Consider the following 24,416-nt stretch of genomic DNA (forward strand, 5'->3'; position numbering starts at 1 on the left):
CAGTCCTAGCTGCAGAATCCACGACCAGCGCTCATCAGCCAAATAGTACACACGGTAGAGGCGGCAGTGGTGTTAGAACTCAGACCTGGCTAAGGAGCTTGACCAACGATTGGCATGACAAGGGACCTGTGTGACCTGTGAGTCACATAACCTCTCTAAATGTCAGTTTTCTCACCTATAATAACCTTCCATTCTCCTTGGAATTCTAAATTTTCTTAAAGCAAGAGCCTACCACCTTCAGAGGAATCCCATTCTAACCTAGTCTCCATTCGTTCCTTCTACAAATATTTGCTGAGCATGTACTATTTTCCAAGCACTGTTCTAAGCTCTGTAGATTCAGATGTAGACATGAGAGACAAGGCTTCTGCCCACCCCTCCTTCTCCTCCCAGTGCAGCAGAGCTGGAGCCCCAGCTGCTGTTGCAGCTGCCTACACAGCAGCTTCTGCAGTTACAGTGAAGGAGAGTCAAGTCACCAAAGTTTTTAGTAAGAAAGTAAGGACATCTACACAAGAGGAGATCGAAAAAAGAAGGAAACCAATTCTTTTCTGTTTAAGTGATGACAAAAGACAAATAATTGTAGAGGAAGCAAAGCAGGTCTTGGTGGGTGAACTGGTGACACCATGTAGAGGACCCCTACACAGGTTTGGTGAAGTTGCCGCATCTGAATGATGGCCAGTTTGCTAAGAAAGAAGCCCTAGTACAGTCACACGTCGCTTAACAATATGGATATGTTTTGAGAAATGCATCCATAGGCAATTTCATCATTTTGCAAACCTCATAGAGTGCACTTACACAAACCTAGATGGTGTAGCCTACTACACACCTAGGCTATATAATACTAATCTTAGGGGACCGCCATCATATGCTGTACATTGTTGACCAAAACATCGTTAGGTGGCCCATGACTGTATTTATATTCTGGGCTCCTGAAAGTGCACCTTTAAAAAACAAGGTGATTTATGCTAGCTCTAAAGCTGCCATTACAAACATAAGTAGCAAATAAGTGGCTTGGATGATATTAAGGACCGTTCCTCACTTGGAGAGAAATTGGGAGGCAATGCAGTAGTCTTGTTTGAAGGAAAACCCTTATAAAATGACAGTCAAATGCGGTCTGGATGTTAAGCAACTTCTACTTCTCCAACTCAGTCAATTGGAATAGTATTAGGTTTTGTTTTGTTTTGTTCCCCTTCCCAATGGGCCCATCCAAAACAATGAACAAAGGAAATACTCATTTAAGCAGCCTATCAGTGACTGCCTTTAGACTGTTTAATACTGTTATTTTTATAGAATCCAAGGAATGCCTTCTCATCATATTTTAGCCAAAACAACTGTTTATATCCTCCCTTGCAGCAAGCACTACAATGAATGTGATTGTGAATGTGGTAACTTAGAATACTGCAAAGGGTAAGCTAACTGAATGCCTTGAAAGTATTATCAATTGTCAGGTGGTAAACTTTATTCAGTATTATTTATAGTTGCACTTAACTGCAGTTCTGTGAGGCTCAAGCATTCATACACCTCACCTACCTTGGCAAGCCTGTTTTTGTGACATGGCAGCACGGATATAACAATATGCACTGAAAACACTTTTTTGTAATGAGTTTAATCCCTACCCCAAAAGGAATGCCAACTAAGTTGTGTTAACTGAGCCATCAACTTTTTCTAGTACCTGTTCTAGTGTCTTGTTCATTCCTGTTATCTGCATATCTTTTGTAAAAAAGTAGCTGTGATTAATGCCTTTCTGTTTTCCACTGTGTGTACACTAATAAGTGTATGAATAAGTATAGTAGTTTTATGTTTACCATGTGAGTAGTCTTGAAACACTAAAGATATTTTGAATATTAGTCATGATGGCAATTTCTATATAAAAGAACCTTAAATGGAACATTACTTTTAAGCTCAAACTACCCACTCTCACAAAAATGGCCATGTTGCAATAAAAATTGTAGCATATTACAAAAACGAGAGAGAAACAAGGTTTCTATTTTCATGAACCTAGAACTCTAGAGGAGGAAGACAGAAAAGCAAGAAAACTAAACAAGATAATATGATATATGTAATAATAAAATATGATAGTATAAATTGAGATAAGATAGGTATTTGGAGGAAATAAAAGAGGAGTACTCATTAAATGAAAAGCCTAAAATAACAGTGGTAAAAAGATAAAGGTTTATGTCTATCTCAGGTAAACATAAACAGTCCTAGGCTAAGATAGTGGCTTGATAACCATCAGAGATCCCAGACTCCTGACAGGTTGCTTTGCCAACTGTTACCTGTGATTTCCACCCTGACTTGTAAGACAGCTGTTTCACCTTGAGCCCTCTCACCCACATGCTAGCCAGGAAGACCAGCAAAGAGAAAGAGAGAACATACTTCCTCTCTTTAAGAAAATTTCCCAGGGCCAGCCCTGTGGCTTAGTAGTTAAGTTTGGCACGCTCTGCTTTAGTGGCCTAGGTTTGGTTCCCAGGTGTGGACCTACACCACTTGTCAGCAGCCATGCTGTGATGGCAACCCACATACAAACTAGAAGAAGTGTGGCACAGATGTTAGCTCAGGGTGAAACTTCCTCAACAACAACAAGAAAAGAAAACTTCCCAGAAGATCTATCAACCTACTTCTCTTCATATCCCATTGGCCAAAGCTTAGTCACATGACCACACTTAGTTGCAAGAGAGGCTGGGAAATGTAGTTGTTTTTTACTGGTTGGACAAATGTCCAGCTAACATTTGAGGTTTTATTACTGAGCAAAATGAAAAGAACAGATACCGAGGGCAAGCAGCAGTGTCTGCCATCGTTCTGTCCTTCTCAAAGGGTACAATCTAAAGTCCCATGCAGCTATGCCATCCTGTTCAAAGCCCAGGATCTTCCTCAGGACCAAGTACAGCTCTCGTGTTCAAGTCATCTTCCCCCCTTAACACATCCAATATACAATAGTAGGATGGGAAGATGATAATGATAATTTTTTTTTTAAATCTCCAATTCAAATATGAGAGGATCAGAAACACAGCATAAAATTGTCCATAGAAATTACAGAAATAGTATTGCAGGATTATCCTACTTAATTTCAATAATCCATCCCTGAAAACCTGATGGTCCACAAGAAAATGCTAACTGGGAGCCTATTTTTAAATGGGAAAAAAAATATGTTATACATCGACCCCAAAATTCCTAAAATGTATTTAAAAAAAAGTAAAATGCCAAGTATAAGTAACAAACTCTCCTGTTAGGATGCACAATATTTAAAGAACAGCACTAAAATCACTAAACAATTAACATAGTTGCTATCAGTTGCTTTTGAATGTAATAGTTCGTGTAGTTTGCATGCATAATGATAAACATGTTTACCATGTGGCACAGCAAATACATACCAATAACTAAGGAAATTTTAAAATTATAATTAAAAGTAGGCAATTTCTTTTAATTAACTGTTAAATGGAGACATGAAACTTAAAGATATTTGAGAAGGGAAGAACACAGCTATTGTTATCACAGGCGCCAAAGAGGACAGTGCTGATGAGTCAGATGACAAAGAAGTAATTTCAGGCAAACTCTCAGGTTCAAATGAATGGAAAGGGTATTCTCTATCCTTGCTGGTGATGCTATAGAGACTCTGGAACAGGAAGGCATTGATAAATTCTCAGGGAGGATGATCTGTGCTTTAGGATGAAAAAAAGCAAAATGAAGCAGTTTGCAGAAAAACAGTAGTTTACATGTATAAATTCCTTTATGTGGTATTCTAAAATATAGCAGGCTGTTTTTAAAAGAAAGTCTTCTCATCAAGCTGCCATGAAGTTTCAGGGTAATGTTACACATTGTATCTGCATGGGCCATTTATTCTTTTAGGCTGTCTATGACCAGTAGCTTGACTGGATACTCTCTTGGGTCTTTATTGTTGCTTCTTTTCCTTAAAAAAAGACTTTAGGGCTCATCAACAAGGTGAAGCAAAGAGTTTCTTCAAAGAAGATACATAGTGAATGAAGGAAATTAATCCGGCAATTTGAATTCAAAGGCTTTGACGACATGCCAAGCTGAAAATTGTTGCTCTTGCAAGATTCTGGCTTTGAAGATGTCGATGAAAAAGAATGGAAGAGCTCTTAAGATCTCATGCGAGGATTTAACCGCCCTAAATTGTTCAGCTTTACATGCAGTCATTGTAGAAAAGCGTATCAGGCAGAAGCAAAATGACAAAGCATGGCTCAAACTAAGTAAGACACTGTGGTCCCTCTTAATTCCACCAACATTCAGATACACGTTCTCTTTGTTGATACCAGGCAAGCTTTTGAAAATACCTACATGTGCTTTTGATTTTCTACCAATTCTGGTTGCAGCATAACCTCACATTTTTCTTCACATCGTTTTATTTAAAATACTATATTCAGTTTTTAAGATGTAAATATAAATTTTTGCCATAGAAACATTGAAAGCTGTTATATTGAGAAATATTTAAGCTCTTTCAGTCCAAGGAGGTAGTACTTCTGCCAATATAATTCTCTTTAAAATTTGAGGGATTCTTATATATCAAATTATAACCACTCCATTAAAAAAAAAAAAAAAAAGAAGCTACACCCACGAATATCTTTGAGACAGACACTTTCCATTGTGAGCTGAGAGTCAGGAAGCTGTTGGAAAATGCCCTTAGAATATTTAGAAGCTCTTTTATCAAGCTGAGAAGGTCCAGGGAGAATAGTCTTAAATATTTCTAGTCTTAAAAAAGAATCTTACAGCTGCACCTGAATTTAACCTTTGCCTTAGAGCAATTCCTTACGTTCAGAATCTTTTACCATCTGGAGAGGCTGGAAATGAAAAACAGCTTTATTTTTTAACCCAAAGATCCTAGGTTCTTTATATTTCCTCTAAATTCTGCTTAAAAATTGAATATTCTTTTTTTTTTTTTCGCATCTCTATGTATTATTACACATAATTTTTTAAAAATCAATTGGTACTTTCAACATTCTGCCTGGAAATTTCCTTAACCAAATGTATCAGTTTGTTAGAGATATTTTCTGTTTTCCACAATTTATCAGGCAATAGCGTTGCCAAACTTCCCTCCGCTACATAACGGGGATCTCTGTTGCTCCAGCCTCTGTTAAAAATTTCCTCACTGTCCTTCAAGGCTTTAAGAATTCTACAAAATGCTCTCAAATAACCTTATGAAATATCCGGGCACACTATCTGTAGAATTCCCAGTGTTTATGTTAGTTTGATGTTATCAGTACTTGGAGACTATGGCTGAGGACACCATCCTCCCCCACTTCGAACTCCTACCACTCCCACCACAGAATTTGAAAGTGAAAGATTTATGATTGTTCTCTGAGAGGGAAAATATGAAAATCCACATATTATTAGATAGGAGTAGATATATAAAAGAAACGCCTCAGAGGTGAACCACATCTGTCTAAAAAGTTAGACAATGTAATAACATGCCTAAAAAGAAAAGTTGATAGGCTTGAGAGCAAAAAAAGAGAGAACCACTGAGGCAATTCAGCCGTATGTCTAGGGGAGTGGACTCTGCAGTGCAGCAAGCTCGCATGTTCTGGACCCTCTGACAAAACTGTCTCTACTAAGAAATGGATTCATGAGCTCTGTTGGAAGGATGTCATTAAACATTTACTTTATCTAACTAATGCCCTTTTTCTGAGAACAGGGGTACCAAACAAACTTTTATTATGGCTTGACTCCCATGCAAGTCTGTCCCAGTGAGAGAATGGGCTTGATCATGGTAAAACAGATATCCTAGTTTGTATATGAGGCCTTTTTTTCTTCGTCACTTAACAAATTGGCGTTTTGATTTATGTACTCATTTATGAGCTGGTTTTGTGTTGCCTCACCTATGAGAGACAGACACTCCCTTGGTGTCCTGTCAAAACCAGATTTCTGACCTTGGCAGTTTGTAGGTAATGAATCCCGTGTTACCCAAGAAAGCTTAGGCTATGCTGAGATAGCAAATATTCCCCTAGATCTCGGGGGCTTAGTTTTGTGCTCACATGAAGTCCAAAGCAGGTTGGCCAGCTCTTCAGGGCAACTTTCCTCCAAGTTGTGATTCAAGGTTGAAAGTTCCTCCATCTTTATTGGGCCTTCAATGGTCGCATTTTGTATATATATATATTTTTTTTTTTTTTTGCTTGTTTGATTTATGTGCATAATTTTTGGTGGTTGTTCACAGTAACGTACAAAAAATGTAAGTGTACAGCTTAATAAATTTTTCCATTTGTCTTCATTCCTGAGACTATCCAGAAAGAGTTTTTGCATCTTGCCAGAAGGCTTTCATGTGCCCCTTTCCAGTTAATACACTTCCCAGTTAATATCAGAGGTAACCACTATTCTGATTCCTATCACCATAGCTTCATTTTGCCTTTTCCTCAAATTTACATTAATGGAAGCATACACTAATAGTTTTTGGTGTCTGGCTTCTTTCACACAAGAGTTTGTGCATGTTAGTGTGGGCAGTTGTAGTTCATTCATTTTTATCACTGTGTAATATTCTATTGTATGAATACAGTGAAATTTTCCCATTCCAGGACATTTGAGTTGTAAGTTTTGTGCTATCATAACTAAAACTACTCTGAACATTCTTTTATTTGGCTTTCTGTAAGCATACATTTTTGTTTCTCTTGGGCATATCCCTAGGAATGGAGCTGCTAGGTCATGGGGCAGGCATATATTTAAGTTTAGTAGATACCAATTGTTTTTATTTTATTTATTTTTATTTATTTATTTTTGGCTGAGGAAGATTCTCCCTGAGCTAACATCTGTGCCACATTTCTATTTTGTATGTAAGTCACAGCCACAGCATGGCTGCTGATGAGTGGTGTAGGGCCACACCCAGGAACCAAACCTGGGCCACCGAAGCAGAGCACACCAAACGTAACCCTAGGTCATGAGGCCGGCCCCTAATTGTTTTTCTTTTGAAGGGCCAGGACTCAAAGTGGTTTACACTACTTCTGCTTACCTTCCGTCTCCAGAATCTAGTTACATGGCCTCAGCCTAACTTCAAGGGAGGATGGGAAGTGTAGTCTTTCTGTGGGACCAGAAAAGGAAGATGAGATGAGATTTAAGCATCTACCACTGTCTCTGCCACAAAACACCGACCCCAGGGTCAGGCCACTGGGGAGACAACTGGCTAATCTTCTCAGTTGATTGTCTTTCACCCTTGTGGACTGCATGACCCTCCTTTTTCAAATGTATATGTGTGCAACTGTACAGCTTGTTTTGAATGAACTAATGCAAGCTGATCATCATCACTTGCTGCGATGGACTGAATGTTTGTGTCTCCCCAAAATTCAGAATTGAAATCCTATCTCCCAATGTGATAGTATTATTCGGTGGGGCCTCTGGGGGTGATTAGATCATGAGGTGGAGCCCCCATGAAAGGGATTACTGCTCTTTATGAAAGAGACTCGAAAGAGCACTCTTGTCCCTTCCACCTTGTGAGAACACAGCCAGGGGCGCTGGCCGTGACCCAGGACGGAGATCCTCACCTCACATGGAATCAGCAGGTGCCTTCATCTTGGACTTCCCAGCCTCCAGAACTGTGGGAAATAAACGTATGTTATTTAAGCCACCCAGTCTATAGCAGCCCAAACAGAATAAGACATTTACATTTAAATTTGTAATAAAACTCCCTCTCATTGTAAGCTCCTTGAAAGCCGGATCTACTTCTGATTCGTCTTTGTTATTTTCTGTGCCACATAGCACAGTGCCTTGCACATAGAACACGTTTGATCAAACATTGAATGAATAAATAAAGGGAAGTCTTGGTGGGAGAGAAATTTTAAAGCACTATGTCTTCTTAAAAAAGAAAGCAAGAGGGGCTGGCCCCGTGGCCGAGTGGTTAAGTTTGCGTGCTCCGCTGCAGGCGGCCCAGTGTTTCGTTGGTTCGAATCCTGGGCGCGGACATGGCACTGCTCATCAGACCACGCTGAGGCAGCGTCCCACATGCCACAAGTAGAAGGACCCACAACGAAGAATATACAACTATGTACTGGGGGGCTTTGGGGACAAAAAGGAAAAACAATAAAACCTTTAAAAGAAAGAAAGCAAGAGGGGCCGGCCTGGTGGTGCAGCAGTTAAGTTTGCACATTCCACTTCTCAGCAGCCCGGGGTTTGCCAGTTTGGATGCCGGGTGCAGACATGGCACCGCTCGGCACACCATGCTGAGGTAGGCATCCCACATATAAAGTAGAGGAAGATGCGCATGGATGTTAGCTCAGGGCCAGGCTTCCTCAGCAAAAAGAGGAGGACTGGCAGTAGTTAGCTCAGGGCTAATCTTCCTCAAAAAACAAAAAAACAAGAAAAAGAAAGCAAGACAAAAATATCAATAACATTATTTCTTATTTTTTTGCTTGTTCATTTTTGGTTTACTTCCTTAACTCCCTACTACACTCCCAGTTCCTTGGAGGCAGAATCTATGCCCGCTTTTTCATCTTTATATTTTCCCTCAGCACCTAGAATACTAGTGTGAAACTGCCATATTTTGAGGGAACAACTGACTCTCATATAGAATTTTGGTTTATCACCTCTGTCTATAGTTTCTAGAAATGGCCTTTTACACTTTTTTAATGTTGGGGCAATATTAGCCCGACCTCAAGCTTGTGGTCCTCTCAAATGATCAATGAGCACGCAAAACTATCCATAAGCTCCATAATTCTGCAATATCTACAAGTTATTACAATTCCATGGTATGTAATTTACTTGAGCCTGGACACTTAAATTCATAGAAAATAGCTAAATTCTTTTTGTCTTCTCACCTACCTTGGGCTCTAATTATCCTTAATTTTATTCTTTCTCATAAATGATAATTATTTTTGATAGAAAATAAAAAAGCAAAAGAGGAGTTAATCACTTTGTGTTCTGCTTGGCATCCATTTAGATTACGTTATTTGCCCCTAAGCATAGGGCCTACTCCTCCCGTCTGGGGGCAAACATAGTGACAAAGTTCCATTTGCTGCCCATAAGGAGACTCAATCAATTGCTCACTCTGTAATTTAGCTATATCCTCAGAGTTCTTCTTGCTATTTGCGCCTGTGCTTCCTTGATGAGGTGCCTCTTTTTCTAACTTTTCACAGTCCTTTGAAAATCTATGCATGACATGTAGCACCAGCATTTTATTTTTCTTTGTGAAGGTTCTACTGCTGTTTTTAAGCAATATTTTTTGAAACTCTGGTACATTAAAAACTGCAGCGCTTTGAAGGCAGGGACCATCTCTTGTATTTCTTTGCATGTCAGATGTGCTCATAGTTGGTTGTCAATATAATCTTCTAAAATAAATGCAATGGTTTGTCTCTCTGCAATTGATATTACCCGTTTGAAAAGTGGAGATACATTTTTGCTTAAAGTAATTTAGAGAATTATTATATATCAAATGCATTAAGCTTTTCAAAACTGCAGTATCCTACAAAATAGATGAAGTGTCTTTAGTGCCTAACCCCATGTCTAGTACATAGGCACCCTCAAGTATTTTTTGAATCAGTAAAATACAATTTAAAATATACCTTTATAGCTAAACTTCTATAGTTAGCACTTGATAGTTATACTCTCTTTTGAAGACTCAAGTAACGGGCCATTTATGGTTTTCTTCTTTCTCTATGGTTTTCAATATTTGTTTTCCCAAAAGCTTCAGTACATATCTAAACCTGCCCAGCAACCACATTCTTATATATTACAAATTCTAAGAGCATGCAGGTACTTTTTATCAAGCATCTTATCACTTTCAATGTACAAATCAGTGCTCCATGATGGTTAGAATCAAGTCCAAAGGCAGAAATTTTCCTCATTAAGATTATCTTATGAAAGATAAAATTATCTGCACGAATTTATTTGATGGTCTGCTCTTAATAGAATAAGACCTAACTGAATAGCTGAAGAGTTCCTTCCTTACTAAATCTCTTTGGGTTAGTTTGTGATCAATTTTGAAAAAGTATTTTCCACACAGTCTGAAGGACAAAGCCATCTGTCATAAGCACTCAAAGTAGCGCTTTATTTTCTGTCTTTTTAAAAAAACAATTCACAACCAAATTCTCTTCATTTTGTGTCTATCCTCTTGTTTGAAGATTTCCTCCTTTAAAATACTGCATCTCATATACTTGTAGTCTGACTATAAATTAGCAATATTTTTAGAAGTCATTTTGGCAGGATATATGAACATTTTAAATGTACTTGTCCAGCAGCCGGCCCTGTGGCTGAGTGGTTAAGTGCTCATGCTCCGCATTATCAGCCCTAGGTTCGTCAGTTTGGATCCTGGGCACGGATCTAGCACCACTCATCAAGCCATGGTGAGGCGCCCTCCCACATAGAGATACTAGAAGAACCTACAGCTAGGATATACAATTATATAATGGGAGGCTTTGGGGAGAAAAAAAAAGAGGAAGAGTGGCAACAGATGTTAGCTCACGGCCAATCTTCATCACCAAACAATAAATAAATAAAATGAATTCACCAAACGATTCTAATCTCAGGTCTCTAGTCTACAGAAATATTCACAAAAAATTTCCCAAGCATTATTTATAAGAGCAAGAATATTAAAAATAATCTAAATGTCCATCTTAGGGACATGTGAAATAAATTTTGATATACCCATATTGTGGAACACAGACAGTAAAAAGAGTAAGGTAGATCTGCATGTACCAATATTGAAGGATGTTCATGATATTCCATTGAATGGGGAAGAAAAATCACAGACTATTTTACATAGAGTGAGATCATTGCTTAAAAAGTAAAAAGTATTTTGTGTATATGTATTTGTGTACATGTTTACATAGACATTGAAAAAGGTGTAGGAGAATACACAACAAATAAAGGGATCAAGATAGAGCTCTTTCACTTTTTATTTTATATACTACTATATTATTTAATTTTTTCCCAGTTAGTATACATTGTACTTGCTTTCCAACACTTCCTTCTGGATTAGTTTTTTTCTTGCTAGAGTTCATTTTAGGTCATGAGTACTAATTGTTCTAAATCTTTATATGTCCCAAAACAGCATTGTTTTACCCTCCCTCTACCTCAAACTAGTGATAATTGGGTTATTAATTAAATTATAGATTCAAAGTAAATTTCCCCTCAGTAATTTAAAAATATTGCTCCATTGTTTCTTGCATAGACTTTTGCTAACTAGATATCCAGTGTTATTTGATTCTTCTTCCTTTGTAGGTTATTTGTCTTTCTACTCTGGTAGTTTTTAGGGTTTTCTCTTTATTGCTGCTATTTTGTTACATGTTTCTAGCTATGTTTCTTTATTTCATTTTTTTGTGTTATTGTGCTAGAATTTAATGAACTCTTCTAATCTGAAGTATAATGTCTTTTTTCAGTGCTAGAAAATTAAAGAATCACGTTTCCTCTTTTCTTGGGAAATCTCCTGGAAATTCTATTAGACTAGAATTTTTTAGCCTGCAGTCTGTGGATAAAATTTAGGGAAGTCCATGAACTTGGATGAAAAAACAATTACATTTTTATTTTCACTAATATCTATCTGAAAGCTAATATTTTCCAGTATTTGAATGTAGCCACAAATCACAGCAGTATTGGCAGTATCCTGACATTATCACCAATAGAAATCAGATATTTTCGTATTATATTACAATTGTGGCAGATATCTCGAAAATGATAGTAAACTAGCTGTCAGATCTTGTTATTTAATTTGTTAATATATCATAAAATCTTAACATTTTGATAACTGCATTTTAATATAATTGACTTCTTTTATAATCTTAAATATTTTATTTTATGCATTTAAAAGTATTATTCTGTGGGGCTGGCCTGGTGGTGCAGCGGTTAAGTGCACACATTCCACTTCGGTGGCCTGGAGTTCACCAGTTCAGATCCCAGGTGCAGATATGGCACTGCTTGGCCATATGCATGCAAGCCATGCTGTGTAGACATCCCACGTATAAAGTAGAGGAAGATGGGCACAGATGTTAGCTCAGGGCCAGTCTTCCTCAGCAAAAAGAGGAGGATTGGCAGCAGTTAGCTCAGGGCTAATCTTCCTCAAAAAAAAAAGAAGTATTATTCTGAGAAGGTGCTATGGTCTGAATGTTTGTGTCCCCTCAAAATCCCTATGATGAAATTCTAACACCCACTGTGATGGTATTAGGAGGTGGGGGCCTTTGGGAGGTGCTTTGCTCATGAGAGTGGAGCCCTCATGAATGGGATTAGTGCCCTTATAACAGAGGCCCCAAAGAGCTCTCTTGCCCCTTCTGCCGTGTGAGGACACAGTCAGAGCGTACAGGTTATGAACCAGTTAGAGAGCTGACACCAGAACACGCCCATGCTGACATCTTGATCTTGGACTTCTGAGCCTCTAGAACTATGAGAAATAAACTGTTATAAACTACTCAGTCTGTGGTGTTTTGTTTTAGCAGCCAGATCAGACTTAAGACAAGAGATGCATAGGCTTTACTAAGCTGCGAAGAGATCTATGGCACGAAACATTTTAAAAACACCTGCATGAGACTGATGACAAAATCTCGGTAACCTCAGTGCCTCTTAGTGTGACTTTCGGTTTCAATCTTTCTATCTCTTAATCTCTTCCGTTAGATTAGAGAGAACCAGAAGGCCCCCAGTCAAAGCAGCACATGACCAAGAACAGCAGTTTTGAGGTGGCGGGAGCATCACCTCACTGCTCTGGTTTTTCATTTGATCACAGCTTCTGAGCCCAAGAAAGCCCCTTCCCTGTTTTTGAATATTTATTAATCTTATGTATATATATATTTTTTATCAATCCTGCAATTTTGAAGAGGGAGCGAGAAAGGATTGGTATGCACACCGTCCATTCTGTCTGCCATCTTAAAGCTGGGATGCATGTATTTATTTCACATTTAGAAAAAGAAGGAAAGATGCGGTGGTACATCCTTTCCCCTTCTATCAATTTTTTTCAATATATAATATTGTAAAAATATACCTTTACAAGGCTATTTTACAAGTGAGAAAACTGAGGGTGGTACAGGGTATGATTGATTCAAAGTCACGTAACTAGTTAATAAGAGGGCTTGGACTGGAACTCGGGTCATCCGGCTTCTTTTCTAGTGCTTGTTCCTTGGAGCTCTCTGAGGATATATCTCTGTCCTTTCCAGGAGCTAATCATGCTGATGTTACAAACCATAGTTAAGAAAAATCATTGCGTTGTTATTGTACATGTGGTTCTCTCTGCCTAAGATATTTTCAATCAGTTGGTCAACAAATATTTTAGAACATTTGATGTATGCCAAGAGCTGAGCTGGGAGCCAGGCAGACAACAAGGAACAAGACTCAGTCCTAACCCAGTCCTTACAGTCAGTCTAGTAAGAAGAATAGGCAACTTCTTTGAATTCCTCTCCCCTTCTTTTGGGCCTTCTACTCACCTTTAAGTCCGACTCAAATGTTTCTTCTCTGTGAAGCTTTCTGGGTAGAGTTAGTTGTTCCTCTCTGTGCTTCCCCAACAGAAGGTTCACGCATCTGTTATCAATGGAGAACAGGCTTTTTATTTTAATATTTTAGTTAACAGTGTTTCCTGCCACCCCACTTACCTCTATCCTGCAACCACGTGGGACAGAACTCGGGGGCAGGTTTGCTCATTCATCTTGTAGCAACCGCAGGACTTAGCACAGTGCCTGGCACGTAGGAGGAATGAATGGAACTGAAGTCAAGAGAAAAGAGTGGAAGCTTCTCTATGAACTTGCACTTGTTTTTTAAATTAAGAATGGAATTCCCCATTGATGATTTTTAAGTTTCTGATTGGTAAAAATCCATTTTTATTATTTGGGCTAGTGGCCAATATAAATGGAAATAGATATGAGCACTCGCCAGCTGTTGTTAATTATAAATTCTTAAAGTCTATTCAGAAACGTATTGAGAAAATCTACCTTTTGCTTCAATTTATCTGAGTCAGTGATCTACACAAACTAAACCCACTAAAATCCACACCTCCAAATTCATTTAATTCTGCATGACCTATGACTACAGAAATTGAATCCCTAAAGAATCTCAATTTCACTATTTGGCTAACTCTAATTCTTTAACCTTTATAAAATTCTTTTTGAATGACTCTTGACAAGCCAGGTATCTAAGGTTCAAGAAAAAGAAACCAAAATTAGTTCCATATTTATGTGGCAGGGAAAGGGCTGTGTCCCATGGAGGGAGGAAACAGTTCCTTCTACCCTCACCTTAGAACTGGACTCCCTTTTGAGAGTCAGACCCTTGGGAAAAATAGAGACCTCTGGGGATAGACCGGCACACAGTACTTGTAACTAGAGCCCTGAAAAAAACGGACCTGAGATTTTTGAAGGCTGGAGTCGGGAGAGTAGCTTGAATGTTGTCATTGCAGACCTTTGAGTATTTTTTCAAGAGGTGGAAACTTGCATTCATCTTGAGGCAGATTCATCCTTGCTTTGGGGGAAATGATCTAAATGGATGAGGTTAGATACACTATATGGAACCACACCCTTTTCTGGAATGGAAGTTTGACACCTGCAACTCCAGATGTCTAAACTTTCCTGCATAATAATATTAAAAGTTGCTTTTATTATAGGCAGAGCTACCTCTCTGTAGTTTGCCACGCCTTTGGAGAAATGTTTCCTTCAAGGTGTGAGCGTAGACGCCCCCAGCCAGCATAGGTATTGCTTGTTATGGTAGAGACGCTTGTGCTTCCTGTTTAAAGAGCTTCTCATAGGAGATTGGGAGTCAAGACTTGAGGACTAGAGGGAAGCTACAGTTTTGGTTTTTCACTTCATATGAATAAAAGGCCATAAAAAGAAAGTGGACTGGGCTAAGCTTAGTACAAAAAGACTGGCCTGCTATTATCTCACATGTGGTAATACTCAAACACAGACTTGGGGAATGTACTCCACTGGATATTTTGCTTTCATGTGATGATCTCACAGAGGCCTTAGGAACGGACCTGACCTCACGAGTCGGGGAGGGCTGGAGTTTCCTCAGAGGAAGTGGACAGGAAATGAGGATCAGGGAGGCAGGCCTGCAACTAGAGAGACTACAGGGAGAAATGTGTTCTTCTCCTGGGGCTTCTGGAGATTGGGGCCTGGATTTTCTGTAGGGCGAACTCACTAGAGGTCACCCCCAAGGGGAGAAGATAAGCAGACTCTGCCAGATAGCTCAAGCCTGGGAACTAGGCAGGAAGGCACCTCCACAGCCGTAAGACAGTCTGTGCTTTGACTTGTGGACTCCAAGAGTATTCAGAATTTGTAGCCATATTTAACCTTGTCAGTTCCTTTCTCTTATCTTTAATCATTCTGCAAAATTTGGCTGAATGTTACAGCTTAGTCCCTGTCATGATGTGGGAAATTAAAGGAAAGGTCTGTTGTCCACCTTTGGGAACATTTAATAAAGGGAAGGAAAGCCTTCCCTTGAGGCCAGCATAGCTGTGGTGGCTGCAATTGCAGAGTTGCAGGAGTTGAGAGGCGGCAGTGGGGGAGCTGTGATGAGCAATCTGGAACCACAGAGGTGGCTGGGGCAGTGTGGATTTGTGGAACACGTGAGCAACTGGGAAATGCAAAGTCCTACACGTGGAGAGGAGCCTCATAAAAGATGAGACTTGCTGTCATCAGGTAAGATGAAAGTTTGAGCCACAGTAATTTAGACATTACAAGGTAAACCTGACCTCAGTTTTAATCATAGTCTGGTGAGGTCTGGGAGACTGGGTATATGCATCTGGAATGCACTATAAAATGTAGTCTTAGTAGCTTAGTAACCTGCTTGACATAGGTTTGCACAATACAAGAGCAGGCCTAAAATGGGTTCCCAACCGAACTTGTGGAAATCATATTGATCACATTCTGTTTATCCATTCGTTAGTAATCGTGTACTGGATCCCAGCATGTGCCAAGCAGTGTGGTAGAAATCAAAGCAGTTCCACTCAATTGTAGCTGGTATAAATTGCTCCTCAATGCTCAAGGCAGAATTATGACCGCATATTCAATTCTCCTAATTGAAGAAAAAGTGACTTGAACCCCGTCATGCCAGATTAGTATAGAATCTGGTGTCACTTTCTTAGGGCCCCTTTCCCTTTTTCTAGATCTTCTGAGAACCCTGGAGGGTATACACTATCCACTTAGAAGGTTCATTTACTTCAAGCTAAGATAAGCTCGGGTTTCCAAGCGTCCACGCTAGTCCTTGATACTTCCACTGTTGGCCAGGTGCCGTCAAGTGCTGCTGCTGGCCCAGTTCACTCCACAGGCCAGCATAGTACCTTGATGGAGGATGACTTCATAAGAGACTCCATTCTCTCGATGCCATGATCAGCAGAGAATGGCCCTCGCTGGAACTCCCAGTCTGTGGCATTTAGTGCTCAGACCTTTCCATCACACTCAACCGTTCTCCTTCAAGCCCCACCATCAATCTTACAACACTTCACTCAGACTGGCTCAGGTGTCAGCCCTTCACAGACGCAAAACCACTGCCATTTCTGTCCCAGGGGCCTCACCAGAGGCCAGGTCACTTTCCTTTTCAACCATAAAAATACAAAAGTGCTATTTTCATTCCTCTCCTAGACAAAGACCCTTTCATGACCTCAGCTAAAGTGACTACGTAGGTGGTCTCCAGGGCCACCACTCTCCTGGCAGCAGTTTTCTGTTGACCCTAGATACCAAAGGTCTTTCTTTGGCAAGAGGATTTAGAAAGCTTGCTCTTGCCACCTAGTCTTCCTTGGCGCACAAATATCACTGACTATTTAGGTACTAAACTGCCATACGGTGCATGCCGTGGACAAAATGTTCAGCAAACTTCATGATGAATTTTAATGTTTCCCAAGCTTCTCTTATCCTAAGAGCTACTTATTGTAAATTAAAATATCCAGGCTTTACTTCTGGAGATTCTAATCCAGTGGGCTTCAGGTTGGACCTAGGAATCTATATTCTTCCAAGCACTCTCATGTGACGAAGTTCATGTGAGGAGGGAAAACCAAAGCTAATCAATAAGGATCTATTGCATTGTTTAACCTGGTGCTTTCCAATACTGGACATTGGGATCACCTGGGAAACTTTTGATCCAACAGAACTGCCTTGGACCTATCTGAGAATATTTTTTTTTGACTTTTTATTTGAAAATAATCTCAAACTTACGGAAAAGTTACAAGAAGAGTACAAAAAAATTTTTTTCTGAACTATTTAAGTGTTCGTTGTTGACATAGTGCCCTAGCACTCACAAATATTTTAGTACTTCCTACGAACAAGGACATTCTCCTATATAACCAAAGAAAACCCACCAAAATCAGGAAAATTAACTTCATAAGTCAATACCTTCTTCTCCTCAGACCCCATTCAAGTTTCGTGAACTGTTCCCAAAACATTCTTTAAAGTAAAAGGAGCGTCTAGAACCGTGTGTTGTATTTATATGATGTCTCTTTAGTTTCCTTACTCTGAAAATAGTTCCTCAGTCTTCCTTGCTTTTCATAACCTTGACATTTTAAACTTACAGGTCATTTATTTTGTAGAATGACCCTCAATGTGGTTGTCTGAAATTTTCTGATGATTAGACTCCGGTTATGCATCTCTGAAAGGAATATCATAGAAATGACGCCATGTTCTTCTCATCGCATCCTATCAGGTGACACACAATTCTGGTTTGTCTCATTACCGGTTATGGATCTTTGATCGCTTGATTAAGATGGTATCTGGTGGGCTTCTCCACTATAAAATCACTCTTTTTCTCTTTGTAATTAATAAGTTTTTTAATGGAAGAAAAGCTTAAGGCTATGTAAATATCTCGTTCCTTATCAAACTTTTGATTAATTTATTTATATCATTATATAAATAATATATATTTATATATAATATGTATAGATACACGTAAATATATTTATATTATATCAGTATGTACTCATGGATTCCTATTTTATTCAATGGGTTATAACCTACCACTATCATTACTTATTTTGATGCTCAAATTGTCCCAAATACAGCCAGTGGAAGCTCCTTCAAGCTGGTTCTGTGCATTTAGACATATGCCCATTATTATTTGAGCAACCTTGTTTTTTGGGGGCACAAAATGTCCAAGTTCATTCTTTACTTTCACTGTACGAGCACTGCAATTAGCCAACTTTCCAGAGAACTCTGATTCTTTTTAGTGAAGAATGGCATATAGACAGCAAGATGCAAGGTATGCTCCTTGCTACTGGGGTGTTGCTGCTCTCAAGCCCTTCAAGTGAACAGAGTTAAGGAACAAACATATATATAAACACACACACACATACATATTTACATCTATATTTATTTCTGTACCTATTTCTTACTGAAAACCATGAGAGCCTCTAATTCTAATCTAACAACATATAATTCATTCTAGTTTTCTCCTGTTCCATATTTGTAACTCTCTGACAGTAAGAGACCTCCTCAGAATTGATAAATTTATTATCAACAAATTTACTTATTTACTAATCTCTTCTCACCCTGGCCCCCCAACACCAATGCAGATGCTCTCATCCCTCTGGGGTTCTAACACTCAATCCAAGCAGGAAGATGCTGCACTGAGACACCCCTCATCTTGCTTGGATACCTCACCCCCCTGGGGAATCTCTCTCACTCTGTTAGGCTCTGACACCCTGTCCCAGGCCACCACTGCATCACCCGCTGTGTGAATGCCCTGTCACCCTGCTAAGGCTCTGACATCCATGCCGCATCACCTTCCCACCAAGCTACCCTCCTCATCCAGCTTAGAATTTGTCACCCCACACTGGGTCTCCATCCCGCCACCACCATGTGGATGCCTAACTTGTTTGGATCCAGTTAATGGCTTTGGACTGAATTGTTCAGAAAGGAAAACAAAGGGAAGAGGAGAGGGCAGAGGAAGAGGAAGAGCCATCTGGGAGATTTGAATTGAGAATATCTATAATGGGACAAAGTACCTATGTTTTTAAATGTTCCCCCAGGTGATTCTGATAATAGCCCTGTTTGGGGTCCACTAGATTTAAAACTCTTACACTAGGGAAGGCTGAGGAAAGAAACCATTTTAACTGAACACTTACTATGTGCTGTTCATTATATTAAGCCCTGAAACAGATACATAGAAAAATAAGATACTGTCTCTGCTCTGAGGAACCGAAAATTCAGAAGAAGAGACAGAGGTTGAAAAAAGGAACTAGAATAAATGATGTAACTTGTGGAAATAAATGTATGTGTAAATGTTTTGGGAGCAAGGAGAAATTACTAATTCTGTCTGGGGAGTTGAGGAAAGCTAATAGTTGAGCCAGGTTTTAAAGGATGAATAGGAGTTTACTAAAAGAAGATGAGGAAGAAGGGAATTTGTAGCAGAAGAAACTGCTCATTTATGGCAGGCACAAATGTGAAAGCTGGGATCTTTATTAAACACAGGAACCTCCCAAGAACATTATCATTTGAGTTGGGGTGTGAGTTAGCTGTTCAGATCAGTCAATGTGCTGTTAACATGTCAGTCCATTAAAACTAGCCAGTAAGTCTTTTGAGGGCAGTATCAAGGAAACAAGAGCATAAGACGACATCAGCCAATCTGTTTGTTAGAAAAAGAAATACATGCTAATATTAAACATTTAAATATTCTAGGGACTATCCAATATAGAAAGTTAAAATCCCCTTTAATTCCATCTGCCAGAAATAACCACAGCAATAATTTATTGTATTTTCCTTGTGATTTTTTCTATGTGTATACTACCAACTGTGTGTGGGTATATTTATATTTTTCCCCCAAATTGAACTTATAATACTTACCACTTTAAACTTGCTATTTTTAACTATTTTTTGGATAGCTATCTGTATTAACACATAGAATTCTATTTCATTCTTTTAAAATACATATTTATTTTAATCATTTTTCTCTGTTTTTTCACACACTGTATGAATAAATCATCAATGTAAAAAAATGATATATGCAAATCCACAGTCTGCCTTTACCCCCCATCTAATTATACTTCCTTTCCCAGAGGTAACCATTGTTGTCTGTTGGTATGTTTTCTACTTTTGCTTTATTCATTTACACAAACACACACACACACACACACACATACACATACACACATGCATGTATTGGTTTTCTGTTTCATAAATGGGATGATGGACAATGTTGAGTTTCAGGTACTATCAAATTTCAAAGCCTGAAAGAACACACAAGAATGACTGCAAGCTGTCCATCATTGCAGGCCTTTTTCCTCAAGGCCGTCCAATCTCACTTGTATTGCAGCCACTGCAAACATATCATAGGCACTGGGAACTGAGCTACATTAAAGAAAGGGGCCCATCAGTAAGATCCCCCCTGAGACAGCTGACCCCTTGACATTCTTCTCTTGTGGCTTTAGCACTGCAAAACCAAGCTGAGGAGAAACAGATGGAAGGAAGAGGAGAATAAGGGAAAAATGTATGGACCTTTTGGGCCCTAAGGGTCTGGGCCTTTAGGTTTAGATAGAATTCTCTCTAGGGCTCTAGACTCCGCCTCTTTTAGCCTGAGGGATGGAGTCTGAAGCATGTAAGATCTTGGAAAAAGTGCAACTGGGCAAGGTCTGAGCATCAATGATTGGAAGAGAAATGTGCAACAAGAGCCAACTGGGATTTAACTCAAAGGCATTTTGAAATTTTGCTTCAGTGAGTTAGAATTGCAGCCTTTTGCCCCAAATTTCTCCACAAATATTCTATAGGCATTTTTTTAAGCCCCAAAGCCTTTAACTAATGTTATTTAAGGCAATTTTATGCATCTAATTGTACAAATTGTTTGCTAACTTTTGAGCAAGAAATGATCTCAAAATACCCTTGTGTCTACTGATATTTCAAGGTAAGAGAATGCTCTGGAATGCTTCCCATTTTCCAAACGTAATATTTTCCAAAATAAACGTTGGAGTAACTGCATGGGTGATACCATGTGAACATTTTAATTCACATAATATTTTGGAGTTTATGGAAGTTTGGCCTTTTTCCAGGAGGTTTGGAAGTCCAAAAGTCAGCTGTTTCTTCTCAGTGGGAGAAAAGATGGAGGATGTGAATCAGCACTGGTAAATTGGAGAGGAGGTCACAAATGAATGGAGCTAAGTAGGGAAAAGCGCAGTGCAATCTTCAGTGGGAGGAAAGCCAGTTGCACAAGAGAAGGACTGGTTACCATTAAAGGTTTCAAAATTAGGGCCTTGGAGGAGAATTGAATGAGGAAGTTAACAACCCCCTGTTTCTCTCTCTTCTAGAGGATGGGGCTGGTGTAATGAGATCCAGGTGCAACCTTGGGATATCAGGGATCCCCATCCTTGTCTGTTGAGAAGCCCCCCAAACCTTCAAGGCTTGTAGTTCATATGTCTCCTCTTCCAAGGAGCCTGCCCTGATGGCCAGATTGCAGTCATCAGATGACATCACACTGTCAAGCTGATCTGTTTCCTTGTCCTTTTCCCAATGGTCTGTGAGATTCTTAAGATGAGGATGTAAAAGGCACACAATAATTATGTGCTGAATGTTGACTGAATGAGCCTCTGTGGCTGGAAATAATCCTTCCCTCCACTGAGCTCTCTTGGTGCTTTGCTCTTACCCCACTCACGTAATTTTTTTAATATTCTGCCTTGTACTATAATTTCTGTATATTTTAGTTCCATTATTAGACTCAGAATTCTTCTATAAGAGAGACGAGATAATGTAAAGTATTAGTGCTATGTCTGCAGAATAAAGAATAGCTATTATTATTTGCTTAATGGGGTGCCTGGAGGAGCAGAAAATATATATATATATTTTTTCTGCTTTTTTCTCCCCAACCCACCTCCCCAGTACATAGCTGTATATTTTAGTTGTGGGTCCTTCTAGTTGTGGCATGTGGGATGCTGCCCCAGCATGGCCTAACGGGTGGTGCCATGTCCACGCCCAGGATCCAAACCATCGAAACCCTGGGCTGCCGAAGCGGAGGATACAAACTTAACTACTCGGCCACAGGGCCGGGCCCCAGAAAATATATTCTATTAAAAAAAAAAAAAAGCTTCAGGAAATCACCATGAAGCAGATCTTTGTTTTGCAAGAGTCACTTGAGTAACCCTTCTTAATCATGCAACTACAAGAGACCTACTGCCTTGGAAGAAGGGAAAAATAGGATGCCTTAGTCTTAAAATATCTATTCTTTCCAATTTCCCTTGGAGAGAAAGCTGGGGTTGGGGTTATGTGGGGGAGTTAGTGCTGAGTTGCACAACTCCAGGGGGCACCGATCATACTGTACTCTATTGTGATGGATGCATATACTCTTTGAAGATGTAATCCAGAGGGATACCATTCCTTCTGAATACCATATGGATGGTACCCGTGAAGTTGAGCAAGGAGGCAGCCCTAGGAAGAGGAAAGGAAAGGGGCTCTGACCTTTTCTCTTTGAGGTTTAAGGTTATTGGACCTCAAATGGATTCCCATGGTGCTCACTGAGATCTGTTGGCAGGAAAGAAGATAAAGCGCCCTAGAGAGGCACTTGCCGTAAGAGAAGGGCTGTCTTTGGAGGGCTGGGCGCAGCAGAGCTTTCTGACTAAGGATGCTACCTGGAAACGATGACAGAACACACAGTGTGTACTAAGTGAGCAGAGGAGCTGAAACTTAAAGGCAAACTTTGCTGACGCATGCAGCCAGGGTAAGTTCTGGATCAGCAATATTATTACCTCAGCAGTAGACAAGCCCAGTCAATTGTGAAGCAGCAGCAGGAACCCAGGATGGCAGAAACAGAACAAAGAAACTTTTGGATTGATCAACTCACCAGTTTTTCTCTCAATCTGGCTTTTGGAAGTGGGTTATAACCCTTTAGACTAGGGAAATGTTATGAATTCTTGAATAATTCAGAGGAGAGAGATAAGTGGGCTTTCTGCTAATGAAGCCTTATGGGGTAGAGCTGCTAATGGAAGAAAAAAAAAGATGTGAATATATTTGGATTCCAGGATGGGAAATGAGATCACAATGGTTTTTCTCTTCTTTATCATCATCAACTAGCTTTGTACACTCAGAGCAGCTGGCACATAGCTGGTACATGACGGGTGATCCATGAGACCAAGGGATCTCAGGAAGGCTGCTTTCTGACCTCTAGCACAGGTCAGAAACTTTGAGGTGGATCTGGAACTCTCCTTTCCTCTGCATTTCACCTGCTACTTTTCCTTGAGGGTCCAGGAAATTTAGCCCGGTGTCTTACTCCCACTTCACCTTCACCATCCTGTACAATGCATACTCAGCACATATTAATGACTGACCATCTGGCTGGCTGAGTGCAGTTTTGATAGTGAAAAAACTGCAGTAGTTCATTATTAATTGATTCTAGACATGAGATCAGAGTAACAATTCAAGGAAACTAGTTCCTTCTGATTTTGTCTGTGTGTGTGATTTTCATTATGAAAAAATTAAAACTATCATTTCAGAAGAAGCATTCCATTTATAATGTTATAACCAGATAAACAGAGTACTCTCTGGCCCCACTTTCTCTTCTGGCCCCAGTGTGGTGGTCAAGATCTTGGGCTTTGGGTCAGTCAGTACTAGGTTTGGATCATGTTTTTGCAACATATTGGTTGAGAGATCTTCAGCAGCTCCCTTAACTTCCAAAATGTGTTTCTGGTGTATAAAAGGGGATTATAACTGTACATAGTTCACAAGATTAAATGAGAACCTATATGTAAGGCACTGTGCCTGACACAGAAAAAGCACTCAATAAATGTTAGCTATCACTATTTACTATTATTTCCTTCATCATCTGCTTCCTTTTACTCCTTCATGTTCACACTTAAACCCACTGCAATCCAGTGCCCATGCTCCACACACTCTGGATGTTCTTTTAAAGATCTTTAATGACCTTCTTATTGCCAAAGCGAATTAATACTCTTCATTGTTTCTCCTGCTTCCTCTGGGATATTTGACATCACCGAACATTTACTTCTTTTTGGAATCTTCTCCTCTCTTCGTTTCCATGACCATCCATTCTCCTGATTCTTTTGATGAATCTCAACATCTCTCCTCTCAACTTTATTAGCTGACTTCTTCCTCCATTGGTCAGCCCCTATGTATTACTATTCCCAAACTTAGTCCTTTACCTGTTTTTCCTTTTCACCTTGCACAGTACTCCCTTGACTTCAGTTATCATTTATAATCCAATTATCCTTAAATGTATACTTATACTTCTATCTTAATCTCCAGATCTGTATTTTGACATCTTACTTGACATCTGGACTTTCCTTGGTAACCTGAAACCTAGTGTTTGTGTAAAGTAAAATGTGTCCTCTCCCACCCCAAACTAGCTCCTTGTCCTGTAGTCTTTTTTCTATTAATGGTATTACTGTTTCCTCAGTTATTCAAGCAAGCTGAGGTTATCCATAACTTTTCCCTCTCTCTCACCACCCACCACCTCCCTACCCCATTATCCAATCGTTCTATTCATTTTACTCCTAAATAGCTCTCAAATCTATCCTTTCCTCTCCATCCTCAGTGCCATGACCTTGATTTAGGCCATCATCAGCTCTTGCCCAAATACTACATAGCATTCTAAATTTT

General features: G+C 39.5%; 1 long non-coding RNA gene and 1 pseudogene across 1 annotated transcript in view; one reads left to right on the top strand and one right to left on the bottom strand.

Moving 5' to 3' along the window:
* The first annotated feature begins 348 nt into the window (after positions 1–348).
* LOC138925266 (cofilin-2 pseudogene) lies at positions 349–1,092 on the top strand (annotated as a pseudogene).
* A 3,789-nt stretch (positions 1,093–4,881) lies between these two features.
* LOC138925026 (uncharacterized) overlaps positions 4,882–24,416 on the bottom strand; it is a 58,097-nt gene continuing 38,562 nt past the window's right edge. Inside the window, exons 3-5 of the long non-coding RNA XR_011440657.1 lie at positions 13,335–13,428; positions 7,479–7,529; positions 4,882–7,018 (exon numbers count right to left, since the gene is read on the bottom strand). This is a non-coding gene — a long non-coding RNA (uncharacterized lncRNA). The remainder of the gene's footprint in view (positions 7,019–7,478; positions 7,530–13,334; positions 13,429–24,416) is intronic.

The sequence above is a fragment of the Equus caballus genome, chromosome 7 (genome assembly GCF_041296265.1).
Source record: "Equus caballus isolate H_3958 breed thoroughbred chromosome 7, TB-T2T, whole genome shotgun sequence".
Lineage (NCBI taxonomy): Eukaryota > Metazoa > Chordata > Mammalia > Perissodactyla > Equidae > Equus > Equus caballus.